Source organism: Puntigrus tetrazona, unplaced genomic scaffold (genome assembly GCF_018831695.1).
Source record: "Puntigrus tetrazona isolate hp1 unplaced genomic scaffold, ASM1883169v1 S000000769, whole genome shotgun sequence".
NCBI lineage: Eukaryota > Metazoa > Chordata > Actinopteri > Cypriniformes > Cyprinidae > Puntigrus > Puntigrus tetrazona.
In genome coordinates, this window is record NW_025048378.1 from 860,001 (window position 1) to 865,000 (window position 5,000).

At 48.0% G+C, this 5,000-nt stretch overlaps 1 pseudogene; it reads left to right on the top strand.

Annotated features, from left to right (window-relative positions):
• Positions 1-4,386: 4,386 nt before the first annotated feature.
• The window catches only part of LOC122335386, a 2,626-nt pseudogene continuing 2,012 nt past the window's right edge, over positions 4,387-5,000 (top strand).

The following is a 5,000-nucleotide window of genomic DNA, read 5'->3' on the forward strand; positions in this document are numbered from 1 at the left end:
CTCGTGATACAGAAGTCTATGTCGAATCATTTCTCATTGCTTTCAGACAAAATGCATGCAGTGACCGCATTTTTCAAAAATCCTCTAACACTTTTGTCATTCATACGCCACAACCTGAAAAACACTCGACATTTTCAGCGCGTTCTTTCTGATGCAAAACACTGCTTTCAAAAAGTACATTCAAATCAGAATGATGGCAAACTATCTGTTTCTGCTGAAGATATATTAATATATAAAATCTTAGCCGAATGCTTGTTATTAAATTTAATAATTATTCCAATGCAATTCCAACTGTCCCATTTTTGTGTGTGCATGCGCGCATTTGTGCATCTGTGTGTGTGTGTGTTGATCTGTGTGTGTGTGTGTGTGTGTGTGTTGATCTGTGTGTGTGTGTGTGTTGATCTAAATGTGTGTCTGTGTGTGTGTGTGTGTTGATCTGTGTGTGTGTGTGTCTGATCTGTGTGTGTGTGTGTGTGATCTGTGTGTGTGTGTCTGTGTGTGTGTGTGTTGATCTGTGTGTGTGTGTGTGTGTTGATCTGTGTGTCTGTGTGTGTGTGTGTTGTGTGTGTGTGTGTTGATCTGTGTGTGTGTGTGTGTGTGTGTGGGCTGTAGGGTTTGTGCTGGCCTGAAGACAAACACGTGCTGAGTCTGTGCTGAACTAAAGCTGGTTTTCTGAGGGAGGATGGAAGCTTTTACAGCGTCACTGCGGTTTGTCGTCGGGTTCATGAAAGCGTTTGGAGCAAGAGCGCGGCTCTCCATTCGCTCACAGACGTGCTGCGGTCAGTGATGGGAATCCCTCTGCACCCAGATGTTCTTCACTCTAAAACTGGAGATCCGTGATGACGCAGGGAACATCTTTTCTGCTGTAAGGTCACCGGAGGTCATCCGGTTAGTGATAAAATGAGTGTGGAGCAGCTCTGATCATAAGATGAGAGATATTTGAGATCATATGGAGATTTCTAACTGTCTGAAAGTCAATGGCACTGTTGAGATCTTCTCTGAATCTCCTTATGTGTGATCACTGCAGGAGAAACATCTGAGAAGCATTTCGTTTCACCCTCTTCTTTTAATTGCATGCAGTTTAGGAGAAACAACCGAGATATCTTACAGGAAGTGCTTGTAGCCTGATGTGAAGATTATAGACACATGTTTACAGTGAACTACAGGAGAGTTTTCCTCATCCCAGACCACAACAACAACATATTTCTCTCTAGTCTAAATTATATATATATATAATACATCAGTATATATATCAGTTCTGTCAAACAATTAATCACATCCAAAATTAGTTTTTGTTTACATAGTATGTATATTTTTCTGTATAATTAAATGCAAACACATGCATGTATATATTTAAGAAAAATATGTTGTTTATACATTTTTATATATATATAAAATTATATATATATATAATTTAAGTATTTATATATAACATCCCCTCCTAGGATCGCCACCTTAACAAGGTGGAGGGGTTTGAGTTCCTGAATGACCCTAGGAACTAGGTTGTCCGGGGCTATATGCTCCTGGTAGGGTTTCCCAAAGCAAACAGGTCCTAGGTGACAAGCCAGACAAAGAGTGGTCCACCCTCCTTATGAAAATAATAAAGTTGTAAAGTGGTACGGCGCAGCCCCGGTGGACGAGAGGGTCGCCTCCCTGCGACTCCGGGTTGGGGGAGGACTCTCAATGTCATTTGTGCCTACGGACCGAATGGCAGTGTAGAGTACCCGACCTTATTGGAGTCCTTGGGAGGGGTGCTGGAAAGTGCTCTGACCGGGGACTCTATCGACCAGCTGGGGGACTTCAACGCTCACGTTGGTGATGCTAGTGACACCTGGAGGGGCATGATTGGGAGGAACGGCCCCCCCGATCTAAACCAGAGTGGTGTTCTGTTTTTGGAATTCTGTGCTAGTCACAGTCTGTCCATAACGAACACCATGTTCAAGCATAAGGGTGGCCACCAGTACACATGGCACCAGGACACCCTAGGGCAGATGTCAATGATCGACTTTGTGGTTGTATCATCTGATCTCCGGCCACATGTCTTGGACACTCGAGTGAAGAGAGGGGCGGAGCTGTCAACTGATCACCACCTGGTGGTGAGTTGGATCCGTTGGCGGGGGAGGAGGCTAGACAGACTTGGCAGGCCCAACCGTACTGTAAGGGTCTGTTGGGAACGTTTGGCAGAGACCCCTGTCAGAGAGATCTTCAACTCCCACCTCCGGCAGAACTTTGACCGGATCCCAAGGGAGGCTGGAGACATTGAGTCTGAGTGGACTATGTTCTCGGCCTCTTTGGTCGACGCAGCCGTCCGGAGCTGTGGCCGTAAACCCCCAAACCCGGTGGTGGACAACAGAAGTAAGGGATGCCATCAAACTGAAGAAGGAGTCCTATCGGGCCTGGTTGGCTCGTGGGATTCCTGAGGCAGCTGACAGGTACCGGTGGGCCAAGGGGACCGCTGCCCGGGTGGTTGTGCAGGCAAAAACTTGGGTATGGGAGGAGTTCGGGGAGGCCATGGAAAAGGACTATCGGACGGCCTCAAAGAGGCCTCAGAAAGGGGAAGCAGTGCCCTGCCAACAACGTATACAGTGCTAACCTTGACTGTGGATATTGTTGGGTGGTGGAAGGAATACTTTGAAGATCTCCTCAATCCCGCCAACGCGTCTTCCATTGAGGGAGCAGAGGCCGGGGACCCGTGGGGGACTCAACCATCACCCTGGCTGAGGTCACTGAGGTTGTTGAGAAGCTCCTCGGTGGCAAGGCACCAGGGGTGGACGAGATCCGCCTGGAGTACCTCAGGTCTCTGGATGTTGTGGGGCTGTCTTGGCTGACACGCCTCTACAGCATCACATGGACGCGGGGGACAGTGCCTCTGGACTGGCAGACCGGGGTGGTGGTTCCTTTTTTTAAGAAGGGGGACCAGAGGGTGTGCTCCAACTATAGGCGGATCACACTCCTCAGCCTCCCTGGGAAAGTCTATGCCAGGGTACTGGAGAGAAGAATCCGTCTGATAGTCGAACCTCAGCTTGAAGAGGAACAATGCGGGTCTCGTCCGGAGCGTGGAACACTGGACCAGCTCTATACCCTCTTCAGGATACTGGAGGGTTCCTGGGAGTTTGCCCAACCAGTCCACGTGTGTTTTGTGGATTAGGAAAAGACATTCGAGTTTGCAGCTGAGTGTGAAGCGGCTGGGATGAGAATCAGCACCTCTAAGTCCGATTTACCGGTCGATCTTTGTTCCTACTCTCACCTGTGGTCATGAGCTTTGGGTCAAGACCGAAAGGATGAGATCCTGGATACAAGTGGCTGAAATGAGTTTCCTCCGTAGGGTGATAGATAGGTTCAGACTTGGTTCAGTTACTCGGGAGGAGCTCGGAGTAGACCCGCTGCTCCTCCACATCGAGAGAGACCAGCTGAGGTGGCTCGGGCATCTGTTTCAGATGCCTCCCGGACGCTTCCCAATGGAGGTGTTCCGGGCATGTCCCACCTGGGAGGAGGCCCCGGGGAAGACCTAGGACACGCTGGAGGGACTATCTCTCTCTGCTGGCCTGGGAGTGCCTCACTGTTCCCCCGGAAGAGCTGGAGGAAGTGTCTGGGGAGAGGGAAGTCTGGGCGTCCCTGCTTAGACTGTTGCTCCTGCGACCCGGCCCCGGATAAGCCGTACGTAAATGGATGGATGGATGGATATATATAACATTAAAGAATGTGAAAATATAAATGTATAAACATTTTTAAAACATATACTGTAGGTGTGTGTGTTTATATATAAATAATACACAGAACGTATACATAATGTCAACATAATTTTTTATATATAAGCAGAAAATAATGTGAATAACCTAGTTTTAATTTAAAATTAATTAACTAAAACTTAATCTTTAAAAACAAGCACACAAATAAAGAAGTACATTTTTTGGTATTGAAATTAAACTAAAATGAAATGCAAACAGATGAAAGCATATTTCCCCATATAAACTAACTGAAATAAAGTGATGATCAAATATGAAAAGTAATAATAAAGATTATGAACTAATAGAAACAGGAATGGTGCTGGGTGTCTTTCTGGTTGGTCATAAACAGATTTTGTTGTGTGTTTGTGGGTGAGATGACAGATCAGATGCTTCGAGGAGGACTAGTTTCTCTCTGTGTTATGTTGAAGGAATAATGCGGTCAGGGGCCCAACGGGAGGAGGGAGGGAGAGAGGTGGGACAGAGAGAGAGAGACAGAGAGAGAGAGAGCGCTTCATCTTCAGCACAGATCAGATACACAGTGTCCCGCGGCTCGAAGAGTTCCTCCGCGCTTTAATGAGGCTCGTGTGGCTCCGCGGAGCGGCGGAGGAGACGGGAGAGGCGGGGAGGAGGCGCAAGGGAGGCCGCGGAGGGGCTCCGGAGACCGAGAAGCCGAGAGAGCCAGAGATGATGGCGGCGGGAGGAATCACCACGCTCCCGCTTTACCGGAGGACGGCGCCAGCGGAGGCTTTCCTCCGGTCAACTTCAAGGAGCCCAAGCGGCTTTACTGCAAGAACGGCGGCTTCTTCCTCCGGATCCATCCCGACGGTCGAGTGGACGGCATCCGAGAGAAGAGCGACCCGCACAGTGAGTGCATTTGTTCTCTTCTTCTTCCGTGGAAAAAAAACGGCGTACAAAGACCCTTTATGCGTCTGATGTGGAGATGAAAATCAGGCCCTGGTGATGCTGGTGATGATGATGATGATGATGTCAGATTTCCAGGTCCACCTTCAGTTTTTGGTAGTTTTCAGAAAGCGTCTCTAATGTCTCCTGAACGACTAGGTTCTCTTAAAGTTATGGACTAAGGTTCTTCCAGTAACACAGGACGTTCATTCAGAGCGACCTGGCCTTTTTGACCGTATAACGCGTTCAAAATCTGAATACTGCTTTCACAATCAGGGTTTTCGCATAACACGCACTTCATACTCGGATTTGACGTACTATTAAAGGCAGAAATGGACTTTGTCGAGCATAAGATCCGCATTAGGAAGGGTC